Genomic DNA, 19460 nt, shown 5'->3' on the forward strand with positions numbered 1-19460 from the left:
AGGCCACAGCATTGTCGCGAAATGGATGAGAGAGAGATAGTGGTAGTGAGTGCAGCTCACCTGCTTTTTACATTCCACAAGGAGTAAAGCCTGGAGTTAAAAAAGAAATCGGTCTGTATGGATGCGATCTTTCTAAGTAAGTGAACTCCTTCTACAACTTTAAGTTATGAACTGAGGCTAGATACGAATACATATCTTTACAGAACTTCGAATCACAGATTGTATTAAAAGCAGCTGGTCCGAGATTTAGTAAAGACGAAACCAATATGAAAGACTGTATGCCAGTTACAGCCACATTGGCGATCACGCTTCAGTTTTTCACTGTTGGCCATTCATATAGAAGGTTTATGTACATCTTTAGAGCACGCTACTCATCCACATGCCTCTTGGTACCAGACGTTTGCAACGACTTGTTGGGAGGACACAAGGAGTTCAAAAGATGGTTTGAAATTAAAATCAAATATTTTTGTTAAGAGTGAGAGAAAATGAACTTCATAAATGCGAAACATCTACGACCATAGTTATGGGGCGTGAAAAGTAATGTATACAATGGTCGTAATAACATATATAAACGAATGTCAATTTGATACCCAAGAACACAGGGAAAAGCGTGATGAAGCTTAAAACAATTTTGGAGGTCTTTAGAATTTATCTTGAATACAATTATGGCTAACTGCTGCAGGTCAATTAGGACGGTAGCAGCGAGAATATCCTTTTTCAGATAGCGTTCTTTGTATATGTATATTACGAGGGGCCTTCAATAAGTATTACAACAATATTTTTTCTTGGCCAACTTCGGTTGAAAAAAATGCAAAATTTGTTGCAGACATTTATTTAAGGATCTAGGGATATTCACAGTAGCTTCTCAGTATATATACTCTCTTATGAAATTTGTTATTAACAACCAAACCCAATTCAAAAGTAATAGCAGTGTGCATAACTACAATACTGGGAGAAAGGATGATCTTCACTATTCAAGATTAAATCTAACTTTGGCACAGAAAGGGGTGAATTATACTGGCACTAAAGTCTTTGGTCACTTACCAAATAGTATCAAAAGTCTGACAGATAACCAACAAGTATTTAAGAAGAAATTAAAAGAATTTCTGAATGACAACTCCTTCTACTCCATAGAGGAATTTTTAGATATAAATTAAGAAAAAAAAAACAAAAAAATATTTCGAAAAAATAAAAAAATAAAAAAATAAAAATAAAAAATAAAGAAAAACAAAAAAACACAATAAAATAAAGTTGTTATATTAACTTAAGTATGTTGTTAAATTAACCTAATTATGTCATGTATTGGAAAATTCGACTCGTTCCACATCATTACGAAATATCGTATTCATGATCCATGGAACTAGTATTAATCTAATCTAATCTAATCTAATCTATTCTCGCTTCAACCTCTATAGTTTACTGAAGTTCCGATAGGTGGCAACGCTAGCCTTCAGAATGATGTCTGTAAAAGAGATGCGTTCCAGACAGAGAGCTGTCAATGCGTTTCTTTTGCCGAAAAACCAGAGCATTGCAGATATTCATAGGTGTTTGCAGAATGTCTACTGAGACCTGGCAGTGAATAAAAGCACGGTGAGACGCTGTCGAGGCGTCTGTCATCTTCGTAACAAGGTCACGCACACCTGTACGATCTCCAGCGTGTCGGCCGACCGCATACAGCTCTGACGCCTGCAATGTTGGAACGTGCGGACACTCTCGTTCAAGGTGATCGACGGATCACAACCAACAACCTCTCTACTAAACTGGGCGTCTGTATCCGTTGTGTTCATACACTCGTCCACCGCCTAATAGAAGACCATAAAGTGCAACGAAGGACCATCCAATGAGGAATTGCTTGCACGTTACGAGTCTGATCGTGACAGTTTTTTGTCGAACATCGCCACATGCCATGAACCATGGGTTCATCACCTCGAACCGGAAACAAAACGGCAATTCACGGAGTGGAACCACACCACGTCTCCTCCGAAGCAAAAGTTCAAAGCCGCACCTCAGCTGGTGAAGCAATTCCGGCGGTCTTCTGAGTCTGCAGGAGATATTCTGTTCGATGTCCTCCTTCGTGTTGCAACGACCAGCTAGCAAGTGTGTTGTGCTAACCCCAGGAAATTGATGAAACGACTTCAGCGTGTTCGCCACTACAAATATGGAAACGAACTTGTCAGTCTCCATGGCAGCGCTAGGCCACACATTAGGCTGCGCACCACACAGGAGTTCAGGAAACCCTCATTGGACTGTTGTTCCTCATCTATCCTTCATCCCGGATCTTGCACCTTCCGACTTCCATCTGTTCTGCTCAATGAAGGATGCACTCCACCGGAAGAAATACGTTGATGATAGGAAAGTTACTGATGCAGAAAGATGTTGGCTCAGAAGTAGAGTAGTACCATGTTGGTAGACAGGGCCTCTCAGTAAGGTAACGTAGCGCCGTTGCATTGAACGGGATCGTGTTAAGAAATAGGGTTTCGTAGCCAAAATAGTGGGAAATAATACACTGAAGAGTCAAAGAAACTGGTACACCTGCCTGATACCGTGTAGGACGCCCACGAGCACGAAGATGTGCCGCAACTCGTAGAAAATGTAGGGAAGACTAACCAAAGGCTGCGTTTTATTGGTAGGACACTTACAAAATGAAACAGAACTGCCTACACTACGCTTGTCCGTCCTCCGAATGCAAAAATATTTTATTGACCCCAACGTGCGATAGGGAGAAACTATCACCATAATAAAGTAGGGAAAATCGGAGCTTGCACCGAAAGATACAGCTGTTCGTTTTTTCCGCGCGCTGTACGATATTGGAATAATAGAGAATTATTGTGAAGGTGGTTCGATGAACCCTCTGCTAGCCACTTACATGTGATTTGCAGAGTATCGATGTAGATGTAGATGTACAAGTAGAGGTACAACTTAACAGGTCTGCAAGGAGCAACAGAGAAAAGTAATTCGTTTTACATATTAGGAACTATTTCCGTATTAATACGGACGCTGCAGTGTGCGGCGTTCACGCCTCAGCCTCATCATTCAGCACGCATTTGGACCGTCGTCCTGGTCAAACAGCCTGGGTCAATCTCTTCTAATGGTTAGGTATCATTCCTGATCTCATGCTACGAATCTCTGGCGTTCTCAAGATCAAGCGCAACCAGAAGTCAAGCGTCTGTATTACTAAATGTCTAACAGATGGCGAGGTCGACAGGTCCTCAGTTACAAGTTGTCTATCTAAAGGATTCCAGGAGCGAAAAGTTTCCCTTGCAATATTTCATATAATTAGTGACCGAATTTAAATATTTAAAGTCTGTCGTAACCTACTCGATGAGAGATATTCTTATGTTAAAGGTTTAACACATTAAGACAAAAAATATTACAGTTAGAAACTGTGTGTTTGTGCTGACGCAGTATGACTCACTGCCCGCAAATACCTGGATTTTATTCATCCCGTGTTTGAGAACGAGAACGCTTAGAGATTTCCAATAAACTTGTCACGTAGCGTGAAACCCTTACCATATTTTTCTCTTTGATAACCCCCAGAACGCGATGAAAGAAAATAACTATGTATATTGCTCACTACATTTTGACAGTTCATGCAGTAAAACTTCAGCACCAGTCGCCATTGTACGACAATTAGTTCATCAAGAGATATGACGTCACACACATCGTGGTGCGTTTTACTTAAAACAGAGTGCAAATTACCCAAAGTAGATTCAGGCAGTGTTTATAATAACAACACTTGGCGACTTCCAACAAATTTTAACACAGTTTAAAACCTTTTCTAATCTTTTTCTCGCTTACATATTTAACGTCAAACATTTAACACATTAACTCATTCGTAAAGTAATCAGAAGTTTGAGACACTAACCTGTTACTGCAATGTTGTCTGGTAAATGAGTGTCGGGCAGGCAGATTTATTAGCGGTAGGTTCGATCCACAAGCAAATATTACGGAGATGAAACTTCCTGGCAGATTAAAACTGTGTGCCGGACCGAGACTCGAACTCGGGACCTTTGCTTTTCGCGGGCAAGCGCTCTACCGACTGAGCTACCCAAGCACGACTCACGGCCCGTCCTCACAGCTTTAATTCCGCCAGTACTTCGTCTCCTACATTCCAAAATTTACAGAAGGTCTCCTGCGAACCATGCAGAACTAGCACTCCTGAAAGAAAGGATATTGCGGAGACATGGCTTAGCCACAGCCTGGGGGTTGTTTCTAGAATGAAATTTTCACTCTACAGCGGAGTGTGCGCTGCCAGGAAGTTTAATATCAGCGCACACTCCGCTGTAGAGTGAAAATTTCATTCTAGAAACAACCCCCAGGCTGTGGCTAAGCTATGTCTCCGCAATATCCTTTCTTTCTGGAGTGCTAGTTCTGCATCGTTCGTAGGAGAGCTTCTGTAAAGTTTGGAATGCAGGAGACGAGGTACTGGCGGAATTAAAGCTGTGAGGACGGGGCGTGAGTCGTGCTTGCGTAGCTCAGTCGGTAGAGCGCTTGCCCGCGAAAGGCAAAGGTCCCGAGTTCGAGTCTCGGTCCGGCACACAGTTTTAATTTGCCAGGAAGTTTCATATCAGTTATCTGTATATGCGCATTCCACTGAAAATATCCGCGCAACAGCGCAAATGTGGAAGATATACGCTATGTCTCATTTGGAGACAAACTTACTCCATTCACTCACGATACTTGCTGTTGCCAATAGTAAGCCCCACTTTACTCTTCGCTCAAAACCTTGCATTCGGTGCTGCTTGCTTCGGTCTCGGGTTTGTTTTCAAATCGTACCTTAACAGTAATACGTAGCAGCATGAATATGGTTCCCGATGAAGAATTATCCGATGTGCACGCAACGAAAGAGCGGCAAACGACGCTATGTTGAGCTTTTCCCGCAGCGACGACAAAATCGTCGCATTAGTTTTGTATCTACAGATTCACATGGAGTGAATCAAATTTCGCTCGCTCCGAAGCCACAGCTGCGGTTTCTAGAATACTAAAAAAAACTCAAGTCCGCACCAACAGGATTTGGAAGGCCCAACGGAAGAGACCGGCCGCCGTGTCACCCTCAGCCCACTGGCGTCACTGTATGTGGAGGGGCACGTGGTCAGCACACTGGTGTCTCGGCCGTATGTCAGTTTACCAGAGAGTAGCCTCTACTTCTCAACCAAATAGCACCGCAGTTTGCCTCACAAGGGCTGAGTGCACCCCCTTCTTGCCAACAGCGCTCGGCAGAGCGGATGGTCACCCATCCAAGCCCGACAGCGCTTAACTTCGGTAATTTGACGGGAACTGGTGTTACCACTGCGGCAAAGCAGTTGTCTTCTAGAATATTACCAGCACAAAAATTTCTCTAACTAATTTCGACACGCGGATGTTTTCAGTAGAAAATTACGTCAAAGAAACGCAGTTTGACGAAACAATAATTGCATTTACATCTGTCTTGATTCAATACGGCGTAGCTGTGACGTCCAGTTTGTGCAGGGGGTAGAGTTTTGCGGTAGAATACGCAAGTGCAAGAGCTCGATTCTCGATACAAGTGTAAGTTAAATTTTTTTAAATTTTGTACTGTCCAGTAAAGCTGTAGTATACATTTTTTGCTAAACGACACGTATCATACAACTAGCGTTCGTTTATCGTTGTGCATAACTGTTATTTACCAGATTGTCAGAAATACTCGTAAACCGTAATGTACAGATAAAACTAGTAGTAAGCATACACTTAGAAAATGTGACTATGTTATTTTCGTGACAGTAGGGCAGCTGCCTTGGGACAAAGAAGCAGGTATAGACCAAGAAGCAGAGGGACGGAGTTGGTTCCTTTCTACTTTGGTGGAAGACGTATAGCTGACGAAAAGGAGAGCAATGCTGGCATTGGACTGCAAAGCATGGATGGGTGTCATGCGTGGAGGAGAACAGAGTAAGCGTTTAAGGGCAAAACACTCATTTGCGATGATGCAATAATATACACTAATGGCCATTAAAATTGCTACACCAAGAAGAAATGCAGATGATAAACGGGTATTCATTGGACAAATATATTATATTAGAACTGACATGTGATTACATTTTCACGCAATTTGGGTGCATAGATCCTGAGAAATCAGTACCCAGAACAACCACCTCTGGCAGTAATAACGGCCTTAATACGCCTGGGCGTTGAGTCAAACAGAGCGTGGATGGCTTGTACAGGTACAGCTGCCCATGCACCTTCAACACGATACCGCATTTCTTCAAGGGTAGTGACTGGCGTACTGTGACGAGCCAGTTGCTCGGCCACCATTGACCAGACGTTTTCAGTTGGTGAGAGATCTGGAGAATGTGCTGGCCAGGGCAGCAGTCCAACATTTTCTGTATCCAAAAAGGCCCGTACAGGACCTGCAACATGCGGTCGTGCATTATCCTGCGGAAATGTAGAGTTTCGCAGAGATCGAATGAAGGGTAGAGCCACGGGTCGTAACACATCTGAAATGTGACGTCCACTGTTCAAAGTGCCGTCAATGGGAACAAGAGGTGACCGAGACGTGTAACCAATGGCATTCCATACCATCACGTCGGGTGATACGCTACTATGGCGATGACGAATATACGCTTCCAATGTGCGTTCACCGCGACGTCACCAAACACGGATGCGACCGTCATGATGCTGTAAACAGAACCTGGACTCATCCGAAAAAATGACGTTTTGCCATTCGTGCACCCAGGTTTGTCGTTGAGTACACCATCACAGGCGCTCGTGTCTGTGATGCAGCGTCAAGGGTAACCGCAGCCCGGTCTCCAAGCTGATAGTCCATGCTGCTGCAAACGACGTCGAACTGTACGTGCAGATGGTTGTTGTCTTGCAAACGTCGCCATCTGTTGACTCAGGGATCGAGACGTGGCTGCACGATCCGTTACAGCCATGCGGATAAGATGTCTGTCATCTCGACTGCTAGTGATACAAGGCCGTTGGGATCCAGCACGACGTTCCGTATACCCTCCTGAAACCACCGAAACAATATTCTGCTAACAGTCATTGGATCTCGACAAACGCGAGCAGCGATGTCGCGATACGATAAACCGGAATCGCGATAGGCTACAATCCGACCTTTATCAAAGTCGGAAACGTGATGGTACGCATTTCTCCTCCTTACAACAGGCATCACAAGAACATTTCACCAGGCAATGCCGGTAAACTGCTGTTCGTGTATGAGAAATCGTTTGGAAACTTTCCTCATGTCAGCACGTTGTAGGTGTCGCCACCGGCGCCAACCTTGTGTGAATGCTCTGGAAAGCTAATCATTTGCATATCACAGCATCTTCTTCCTGTCGTTTAAATTTCGCGTCTGTAGCACGTCATCTTCGTGGTGTAACAATTTTAATGGCCAGTAGTGTATCATTGTGCCCTCATTCCTGTATTAGTATTAAAGAATTGCACATGTTTCGTATAAGACCTGTTTTAATTGCAGAGGAACGACTAAGAAGCCAGAGATCATATCACGCAGTCTAAAATTAGTTAATAAGAGACAAATTAGACTTAGGCGTAGACTCGAACGCTTGTTCTCGAGTACTCTAAGCGGAAACTTTGTCCTTTACGCCAACTATTTGTGACTGCATAATACCGAGTGGGGTGGCGAAACTGTTAGCACCCTGGACTCGCATTCGGGAGGACAAAGGGTCAGACCCGCATCCGGCCATCCGGAATTGGTTTTCCGTGATTTCCCAAAATTGATTCAGGCAAATGCCGGGATGGTTCCTTTGAAAGGACACATCCGATTGCATCCCCATCCTTCCCTAATGCGATGGGACCAATGATCCCCCTGTTTGGTCCCTTCCCCCAAAACAACCAACCAACCAACTCCATATAACGGGATTTTCCACTATCGAGAAGGTATTTTCACAGCGAGAAACGCAACTAGAGTAACAAACAGAATAAATCATAATTAGTTTGTTAATCGGAAACGATCCACCAGAGACTGCGGGAACCCTATACATAAATACACCGAAAACCTCACTGAACAGCCTCCGAAATATTGTCGCTGGAGTTCACGTTCGCTCTGTATACTCCACAAGCCGCTGTACAGCAAATGGTGGAGGATACTTGGTACCAGCGTCAACCATTTTCTCTCCTTAACGAGTACGGAGCCAGGAAAATTTGAATGTCTATACAGGGTCATTCTTATTAATGTTTAAAAAACCCCGAAACTACGTAGATGACGCTGAAACAAGTAATTTAATATAAGACCCCTGAGGCCGCAAATTTCTGGAAATACACCAAACGTGGATAACAAATGCTGAACATGTAACATTACCAGATGACTTACGCATGTGCAACAGTTGGGCTTGTCGATACTAACCGCGTTGATAAGGGGCAGTGCTGCACATTGCTCCAGTACCATAGGGTACTCTGTATTCGCTCCTGCATTATCCAATGTGAAACGGTAGTGCTTGCGGTAGTGGTATTACAACATTACGATGAATCGGTTTACATCTACGAAAACAGAGTAGCCTAGCGGAACGATGTGTAGCACTGCCCCCTAACTGCGAGGGTAGGATCGACAAGCCGAACCGCTGCACGTACGGTGAGTTACGTCATCTGGTGATGCCCCATGTTCAATATCTGTTATTCACTTTTGGGGTCCGCCCCCCCCCCCCCCCCACCCCCGTAGCTGAGTAATCAGCGCGACAGAATGTCAATATTAAGGACCTGGTTCGATTCCCGGCTGGATCGGAGATTTTCTCCTCTCCAGGACGGGATGTTGTGTTGTCCTAATCATCCATCATTTCATCCCCATGAACGATCAAGTCGCCGAAGAGGCGTCAAATCGGAAGACTTGCACTCGGTGAACGGTTTACCCGACGGGAGGCCCTAGTCACACGACATTTATATTTGTAAGTAGGCTGTTTAGGTTTTCTTATTGGTAACGCCACGTAGCGCTCTGTATGAAAATCACTGGCTGTGCTGTGTGCAGTCTGTGGCTAGTTTGCATTGTTGTCTGCCATTGTAGTGTTGCGCAGCTGGATGTTAACAGCGCGTAGCGTTGCGCAGTTGGAGGTGAGCCGCCAGCAGTGGCGGATGCGGGGAGAGAGATGGCGGAGTTTTGAAATTTGTAAGACTGGATGTCATGAACTGCTATATATATTATGACTATTAAGGTAAATACATTGTTTGTTCTCTATCTAAATCTTTCATTTGCTAACTATGCATATCAGTAGTTTATGCCTTTGGTAGTTTGAATCTTTTATTTAGCTGGCAGTAGTGGCGCTCGCTGTATTGCCGTAGCTTGAGTAACGAAGATTTTTGTGAGGTAAGTGATTTGGGAAAGGTATAGGTTAATGTTAGTCAGGGCCATTCTTTTGTAGGGATTTTTGAAAGTCAGATTGCGTTGCGCTAAAAATATTGTGTCAGTTTAAACAGTATAATTTTTCTAAGGGGACGTTTCATATTTTTTATCCACTTTTTGGGGTATTTCCGGGAATTTGTGGCCCCATGTGCCTACTATTAAATCACAAGTCTCAGCTGCATCTACATCTCTTTGGTGGTTTTAAACATTGATAAGAATCAGCGTGTAAATCTCGGAACGTGGCTTAATGTTTTTCTTCTCATTGTCCGTATACGCGATATGCAGTAAGGCCAGGAGGACTGTTAGACAGACATCATTAAATACTGGCCCTCTAAATTTCCCACACGGGGTTTCGCAAGCACAGCATATTCTTTCTTCGAGAGATTTCGATTTACGCTACCTCAGCATCTCTGTTGACACCTTTGTATGGCCTTTACTAACCTTCCACGTTTCTATCAGCGCAACTGTTTGTTGCTTCACCTTTTGGCTTCATGCCTACTTGATAAGGACCGCGAACGCTGCGCAGGGCTCTTGAAACTGGTTGCACCAGCGTGTTGAATTTCGTTTCCCCTACATTCGCGGGCTGCCAACACATATGAATCCTCCATTCTTCTTATCTACTACTGACTTCACGTGTTCATTCCTGTCCGTATATCTTCGTTGCGTTTTCGCTGTTTGTTTAAACGATGTGACATTGTTTATACTGATAAATAGTTTTAATTTGTTATAGTCATTTTAAGATAGCTACTGTTCAGTACACTAACTGGCAAAAATGCTCACGTTTTTCTTTATTTCCTTACGATCATAGAACTACTTGGTGCAGTGTAAATGTCGTACGGCATTGTCGGCTGAGATATCTCACGGTGCGTGTTCAGCCGCCTGTCGGAAAAGATCTTCTACCTCCTGTTTCATTGTTTCCTTTCCTTGCGGATGTGTGAGAGTTCTATCGTACGTGTATCTGTAAAGTATAACTTTAACTTTCTGGGCTCTGCCTGACGGCAGGTCTTGTCATGGGGGAAGCCTCGTCAGAGAGGTCCACCGCCTGAGCGTCTAGGGAAGTGATTCCAGTGGTGGCTTCCCGTTGCCTTCCAGTAATGATGATGAAATTATAATGAGGACAACACAACACCCAGTCCCTGAGCAGAGAAAATCTCCGACACAGCCGGAAATCGAACCCGGGCCCCTTGGCGTGACAGACCGCTGCGTTGACCACTTAGCTATCAGGGCGGACTGTATGATGTAGGTGAGTGTAATTAACGAGTCAATACTGCAGTGTGCCGGCCCGAGTGGCCGAGCGGTTCTAGGCGCTACAGTTTGGAACCGCGCGACCGCTAAGGTCGCAGGTTCGAAACCTGCCTCGGGCATGGATGTGTGTGATGTCCTTAGGTTAGTTAGGTTTAAGTAGTTCTAAGTTCTAGGGGACTGATGACATCAGCAGTTAAGTCCAATAGTGCTCAGAGCCATTATAACCAATACTGCAGTGTTATGTTTGTGTCGTATGACAGCAATGGAAAGACGAAGAGAGTGAAGCACGGTGCTGGCACGTAGTCTTTTCCTCTCGCATTGCACCAAGGAGGCTGACGAGCTTAAAGTGCCCACCCGACGGATAGATCGCCATCACCAGCATCACATGCCGTCGCTTGCTGACACGGTGCGGAGAGGTTTGGAATCTAACCCATGACATTGGCACAAAAACTGGTGATCAGAAACTTTGAATCACCACCTGTCCTTCCCTTGCGGACCAAATACTGGCAGTGAAAATGCCATTCAGCACCCGGGCTCGAACTGACTCACCTCTGAGTCGAACGCCACCGTACAGGCGTGCGTTAGGGATCTCGGCTCCAGAGGCGATAATTTCCTGCAGATTGCAACTTCGTAAGCGAACAACTTGAAATCACTGTTGACCTATCAGTTACACTGATGTGTTCTGCTGGGAACCGATATTGTTCTAGTTGACTACACTTTTATTATCATTATTAAATCTCGGACTTTTAGGTTCTAAAAATCTTAAGTTAGGTACCTACAATAGGTTCTGTCACTTACAGAAATAGGTTATAAAATCAGAAAATAGGTGACCAAATTCTGACTTTTATTTAGGCAATAAATATCAATACATTGGCAAAAATCCATATTATACACATATCAAAAAACGTTTTGCTTCATCCCGGTTCCCAGAACTGTTGTAGCTAGACGTTGACTGTGGATATCTCACACAGACACAGTCCCTTTGACTGTTCAGAGATGTCACTAAACCCGCCCAAAGATGTAAACAACCATGCATGAGCAGCGCTTATTAGACGGAGGGGGTCCGACAGCCGATCAGTTCCAGCCTAGACGGTCAATAACGCGGTTCGATCGCGTCCGCATTGTTATTTTGTGCCAGGAAGGGCTCTCAACAAGGGAAGTGTCCAGGCGTCTCGGAGTGAGCCAAAGCGATGCTGTTCGGAGATGGAGGAGATACAGAGAGACAGGAAATGTCGATAACATGCCTCGCACAGACCGCCCAAGGGCTACTAATGCAGTGGATGACCGCTACCTACGGACTAAGGCTCGGAGGAACCTTGACAGCAACGCCACCATGTTGAATAATGCTTTTTGTGCAGCCACAGGACGTCTTGTTACGACTAAAACTGTGCGCAATAGGCTGCATGATGTGCAACATCACTCTCGACGTCCATGGCGAGGTCCATCTTTGCAATCACGACACCATGCAGTGCGGTACAAATGGGTCCAACAACATGCCGAATCGACCCTGCGATGTTTGTTTTCGTCATCGGTTGAAGAATTTGATCAAAAACCTTCAAAAACAGCTCTTATCTCATCGAGAGTGCATCAGAATACAGTCCTGTGTACATCATCAGCTATCGTCGCCAATATTTGGCGAAATGATTTGTTACGCGTGATTTGCTGCTTAACTCTGCGAAGAGAAAGAACCTTTTATAAACGTAAACCAAGATTGTTTTTCTATAGAAACTTTAAAACAACCGTGTAACTGTAAAAATGCGGCGTTTATACAAGATACCGAGAAAATTGCTATTTACCGAGTTTCTACAATGAGTGACACCCCAGCACGTGTAAATCGTCACAGTCAGTCGAAGTAACTTTGTTTCACCTTTTACCATTTTTTGAAAATAATGGACACAAAATAAATTAAGCGTCGCAACAGAGAGTGTACAGTTTACATCTATATAATAACTATGCCCTATCGGGGTAAAATTTAAAAAAAAAATTGTTCAAGTGGCTCTGAGCACTATGGGATTCAACATCTTAGGTCATCAGTCCCCTAGAACTTAGAACTACTTAAACCTAACTAACCTAAGGACTTCACACACATCCATGCCCGAGGCAGGATTCGAACCTGCGACCGTAGCGGCCGCGCGGTTCCAGACTGTAGCGCGTAGAACCGCATGGCCACACCGGCCGGCTAAAATTTCAACTTTAATGTTAGTACAAAATTACACTGTCATTGAGGTAACTTTAGAAAAGTCTTAAAAATATTTTTCCCTATACCTAACGCTCTGGGCAAGTTTAGATAATACCAGAAACGTGTTAATAAGAAGTTAAAACAAACAGTGTTAATTCAGTACTGCAAGTTTACTTTCAAATAATAAGATATTTGTGTCACCTGGCATTGTTCAATTTAAATCACTGTCGCCAGAAGCTCTCTTTACAGTCAACGCAAATAAACGATAATCGCAAACCTAAGAGTTTGTAGGAAGTCGGAAAGACAACTGAAACACTAACTAGGAACCATAGTGTTAATAAAACTATTACTTTTAGCGCACAGTAATGTAAGTACGTTGAGCAAACAAACAAAAGTAGTAAGTGGTACAATGATACCTTGACGGGAAGAATAGTTACACTGATTGACTGCAACTGTAAAAGAATAAAAATATATAATTTTCTATAAGAAGTTCTCTTGTACGCCTTAAAACCGCTTCCAGTAAATTTATTTGCAACCCTAAAACTTTCTTTCTCTTTCGTTTTTATACCTTTTGTGATAATATTAATAAATGCAATATGCCGAACATTATTTTGGGTTATTTGCAGTGTAATTAACGTAAAAATTGAGAATACTGTTTTTATGTTTCCTTATAAGGAATCGACCCGATCAGCATCAGATTACCGTTCCGCATTCTTTCCATTGCGCCGACCAATGCCTAGAAGGTACTGTAGCATAAATGCCTAATGCCCCGACCGACCCACAGCAAGAATGCAATTTCCTTTTCTAAATCCTTGGCCAACATTATCACTTACATTATTGGCCAAACCAAGCATATAGAATAGACTTGGACGAAATCGGTGAAGACGAGTAGACGTGATCCCCTTGTTAATGGCAGAAACGCTGTCTGCTACATCCTTAGTGAAACACTTCTGAAATCTGGAAGATTTGCTTCGTTTCAAGTGTAGATGGTTCTATTCACTAGGCCCGTAGCTACTGTGAAATATATACTTAGAAGAAGTAACACGGTCAGTGGCTTGGCGTGCATCGTCGTACGATAAAGTGAAAACGTCACTACTCATGCCGGACATTCTTCATCTTATGCTCACTGAACGCATCACGAGCGCTACGTCATCTTTGAACACGTAACTCATTCAGTTGTGCTGACATGCTTTATAACTACCGATTAACAACTCGGTTTCTGAATGGAATGCTGTGATTTCTCTTCCCATGACGAATAGTGTAGTCACGTTCGTATTTATTTCACACAGAAGTTAAAAGGATTTATAAATAGACTGGCATTTATTTTACCTTTTCGTGATGGCTTTCATATCGCGCTTTCCAATGAGCCTTCCAGAAGACAGACATGGCCACTATATATTATTTCCATCCTCCTTGTAGGATTTCTGCTATATATACCGTTCTGATGAATGTTGTTCTATTTCTGCATCACTAAGAATTGCTCAACGAACAGTCCTGTTCTATGCGCTGATTAAATTACTTCTCGTAGGTTCAAAAACATGTCGAAGACGCTCTTTCCTCCATTTCTGAAATTTGGTATCAAACAAATATAAATCCATATTTTTCATTACTTTCTTCGCTAATTATGTTTTACAATGCTTCTATTATGTAGGATACAAGTTGTTATTATAAAATATCCTATCAGCTTATTCTAAGTCTAAGGCATAACAGTTAACAGCACCGTACGGGTTCTTCCATCTGTTATTAGTTTCTCCACCTTTCGAGAGAATGATTTTTACATATCTCTTGACATTATCTCTTGTTGCTTTTATTAATCTAAGTAGAAGAGGGAGAAGGAAAGATGATCTGCGTTTAACGTCCCACCGACGAAGAGGTATTGAGAGATGGACGCACACTCATGTTTGAGATAGAAATCGTTAATCATTCACGTGTGTTTAAAATAAACCATTTCACCGCTGTTTGTTCTTAGCACTTTCGGGCAGCCACGAGAAACCTGAATTTGGGTGAGGAGACAGGGATCTGAGGCATTGTTCTCCCGACGAGAATCTAGTGTTTTACAAACCTGCCACCTCGCTCGGTACACGACGCCATTCCGTCTGTTGTTATTTTCTCTTAAGGCGAAGAACTATAAAATAAATATATACTGAGTGATGTGGGTTATAGCGAGATACAGCTAGGTAATTTAACATTTGCCTAAATTGTGTGTGAGTAAACATTGTAGAGTCTAATATGCCAAGCTGTATCTTTGCTTTTACGGACGGGCTGGATTTAACCTGCGAATAAAGAGTAGAATATAGTTTCCACACAGAGATCCATTCACGTTATTCGTAAGACGGTGATGGGGCATGATAGCTGTTAAGCAATGTCCGTCAGTCTGCGTCATAACGATGGTCCTATCGGTCAGTCATGAGAGACGTTATGAGATTCGGAGGACTGTTAGTTGCTAAAAAGAGCACTTACGATATTAAACTGAAAGTGTGGACTTTTAACAGCGGAATTTATGGCAGTACGTGATGAAACACGTAGAGGAGTCCTGACTTCCCGAAAACGGATGGAGATACTTATTCGCTGTGTGGGCGATCCTGGATTCCAGACTTGTTTGACCGTGGATTTTGGAGTTGACCGAACAACAGTATGTGAAACAGAGATGATGTTACGGATCAGACAGTATTAAAAGTTCATGAATGCATTTGCAGGCAATCAATACGGCTAAACTAAAATGGCAAAAAATATGTTCACTGCCAACTGTTGTAGGGGCTTTGAATTGCACCCAAATAGAAATTAGAAAACGAGCCTTACATGGTGATGAATACATTAGTGGCAAAGGTTATGCCATCTGCTAATGTGCAGGCCACGGTAGCTGCTAGTGAGAAATTTACTAATATAAGTGTAGGTTGGCCTGATAGCTTGCATGATGCTAGAATTTGGAGACATAGCCCAATCAGAAATATAACTTCAGGGTACAATTGGAATGCTCGCTTTCTTGGAGATTCAGGGTATGGAATATCTGCGTGGTTAGTGACTCCATTTAAGCCAGCGACGATTCCATTTGATCCATGCCACAGAAATAGAGGTAGAGGAGAGAGCCTTTGCTCAATTGAAGAAACGATTTTCCATTACAGTAATCGTCTCAGACTTTATTTAGAGAGAGTCGCAAAGCTAATAGTAACGTGTACTTGAGTGCACAACATCTCTAAACACCTGAAAGATCACTTTCAATATCATTGGGAAGACAAGAAAGACGAAGAAGAAGAAGAAGAAGATTATAATGAGGGCCCTCATGAAGACGAGCGTGCAGACAGACAGTTGGCAAGAAGTGGAAGCAAAGTTTGTGGAGAACAAAAGCGGCAACTGTGTAATGTTCGAATGTAATAAACAGCATATGAGCTACGTAAATACAGCTGACTCTCACGTAATTATAACAGATCAAGAAAAATGTACAAATTGTATTTTTAATTATTTCTTTTAGACAATAAAGAAAACAGTGGAAAGGTTATGGTAAAACGAAACGTTTAACAATAGAATCGTTTGAGTAGTTTTGTCCTCTCCAATTTTTCTTTTAGTTTACTATTTTTCTTTTCGTTTATTATTTGAAAGTTCTGCAACTCCAATTGATTCAACAATAGAAGTGGTTGAAGTTGCGGTAAAGCAAGTCTTTGTGTTTGACATCATCCGAAATAGCTCCTGGTACTTTTCTGAAAACAGGGTTATCTTCAAGAGAGAGCAATGCCAAATAACTCCTATTGCCCATATTTAAGTTTGATAGATTTATTCATGTTTCCTTCACATCGGTTTTCTTTTTTACTTTACTCTTTACAATAGTGAACAGTTCGTTAAGCCGTGCAATCCTGTACTGTTTGTCAGTTCCGTTGGAGCATGCTTATACATCAGTATTCCACACAGATTTCTTTTCTGACTCTGCCTTCAGTATTCTAGATTTTTGTAATACAAGGATCTGGTCAGATATCAAACTGACGGACAGTGCTTTGTTAACTTTAGTCTAATCGGTATCTTTACTTTCACTGGAACAAATGTCGATAACTGACCCTCAATCTAGCACTACCTACGTATAACGATCCTGTACATGTAACGAACGTTTCTCAGGAGTACAATGGGTCGAGACGGTAGGGACGAAGCAGCTGACACAGGTGAAAAACAAGTTGTATCTAGCCCTTGGGTTGTATCTAGCCCTGTAGAATCTACTTGGCATTTTCAACCTGAACAGGATACATCTACCTAGATGTACATTCTAATTATTCATTTCACAAATAGTCGGTGCTAAATCTAGGCCCTAGAGACTACTAAGAAGACTCTCTGTTTTCTTCACATCGGTCATTGTCTTCTCCATCACTTTCAGTTCCTTCGTAGTTTCTGTCTCATAGAGAGCTTCTGGCTCTGTATGTTTCCTTGTACTTACCACCTATTCCATTTTTCAACTGGTTCAGTTTTTCCGACGTTGTAAAGGGAATTTTTTTCTCCAAGCAGCTACCGGGTTTGAAGAACGTAGAAAAGTGCTAACGTGCGTCATGACAATGGTCTACAGAATATTTGGTCATTTTTTGAATATATGCACTTCATTCTTAAAATAAAATGTTTGGTATTAGTCATAACTATTTTCTCTTTACACTGTCATTATTTTTGTGAATGGATTAACATGTGACAGCATTCGAAGGCGCATGTACTCTTTTTCATTACAGATAATTAATGCTCTAACGTAGCGTCACTACAACCTAAATTAAAGAATCGAATTGTTGCTTTTAAAGTGGAGTTATAACACTCTGAAAGCGGTATGGAAATAAAATAAGCTGGGTGAAAAAAATCCTGTTATAACGGAACGCAGCTGCGGATCCAGTGCTTTCCACGATATGGTGGAAAATCTGTAAGTTTTGCTGCTGTCATTGCACAATACTTTAAGTTTACCACGATGCTCAGGAGGAATACAACGAATCATTTATCTGTTTAGAGGCACGCCTTACATAGCTTCTTAACGTGTTTTCATTCTAAGAATTTTTAGCATATGCAGCCCTGTCAGCAACTGTGAAAGACTAATATTTTGAAGGATCAGCTTCAGTTGCGCAACTGAGGCTGACCCTTCAAAATATTTGTGCTTTCATTCGCTGGATAAAGATACTGCGTCTCCCTCTTTTAAGAATTCTGCTATCAAAATAGGCTTACCTTCCATATTGAAAACCGTGTATGACGGTGCTTTTGTTTAGTTTTTCGATTTACGATGACCATCGACAAAGTGCTATTAATTTCTTCCTCTTTGCAGTAGTGGCTTTCTGTTTTGTCGGTTATCCTCAACTAGTGCAGTAAAGTAGCTCTTTGCTGAAGATGCTAAAGCATGAACGCAAACATGAGCGTGGATATATCCGCCCTTACCAACGTTGTTAAGGAGCGCTCGGATGTGTTCAGCAATGTGATCCGGGAGGGCAGCGCCGTCCACCGGCAATTGTCGCAAGCAGTTGGGGCGTCAACCAAACAGACTTCTTTTTTTCCTACGATGGACACTTATGAAATTGTTCCAATAACTTTATTAGCGACTGTCGAAGATACTGTAGAAAATGCTGTAGAACATTCTGGAGACAAGAGTGTGCATGAAGGCTTATAATATGTATAAAAAAAGGCTTCAATAATATCCCATTTCTTTCTAGATATCAAGTCCTTGACAGCTAATTTGAACAAACATGTAAAGTTTTGGACATTTGTGAGAAGTTAAAATTATACTTAAGGCAATCATTGTAATAATGATACGTGAATTTAGAAATTAGTACACTACAAAACGGGATATTCGTGTGTGCTTAGTTGAAGTCCTAAACATTCCTATTTTAACAAGTTTGAAGGAAGCAAAAGAATATTAGGGTTTAACGTCCCATCGAAGACATGGTCATTAGAGATGCATCACAAGCTCAGTCGTGGGTGGACTGGGAAGAAAATCGGACATGTCCTAATAGGGATCGTCCCAGTATTTATCCTGAGAGATTTAGGGGAATCACGAAATCTGGATGGTTGCACTGAGATTCCAAGCGCCGTAATTTCGAATAAGAGGCAAAAGGGTTCCCACTGCGCCACCTCACTCAGGATAGCTTATTTGCCCGCATATCTTCAGAGCCAGTCTATAAAAGTTTTGTATTTTACAACAACAAAAAACTGAAATGCTCGTGTGGCATTGCCGGCCGGGAGACCCCATCCGGGGAAGTTTGGCCGCCGAGTTCGAGTCTTATCGCAGTCGACACCACATTGGGCGAGTCGCCTGCCGGTGATGAGGATGAAATGATGACGAGGACAACACAGCACCCAGTCCACGAGCTGAGAAACTCTCCTACTCGGCCGGGAATCAAACCCGGTATTTTACAATATCGTTCGCGACTTGTATACAGGGGATGGATAGAAATACGGAAACTCCAGAGCCACAGTACATTAGTGTGCCTAATACGGTGTAGGAAACCTGTTGGTGTTCAAACAAGCTTTCAGTCGTCTCAAAATGGATTAATAAAGATGCTGTATGGTTTCCAAACGAATCTTTTACCATTCTTCCTGTAAAAGAATGACAAGTTCAGGTAACGAGGATGGAGATGGATAGCGATCATGCCCCGTTCTCTCCAAACTGACAACAAAGGCCCAATAATAATGAGATGTGGTGATTGTTGTGGACAAGAGAGATGTGAAAATTCATCTTCGTGATCCTGGACGATGCGATGTTCATGAAAAGGGACCCTGTCCTCTTGG

This window comes from Schistocerca nitens, chromosome 5 (assembly GCF_023898315.1).
Source record: "Schistocerca nitens isolate TAMUIC-IGC-003100 chromosome 5, iqSchNite1.1, whole genome shotgun sequence".
Taxonomy (NCBI): Eukaryota; Metazoa; Arthropoda; class Insecta; order Orthoptera; family Acrididae; genus Schistocerca; species Schistocerca nitens.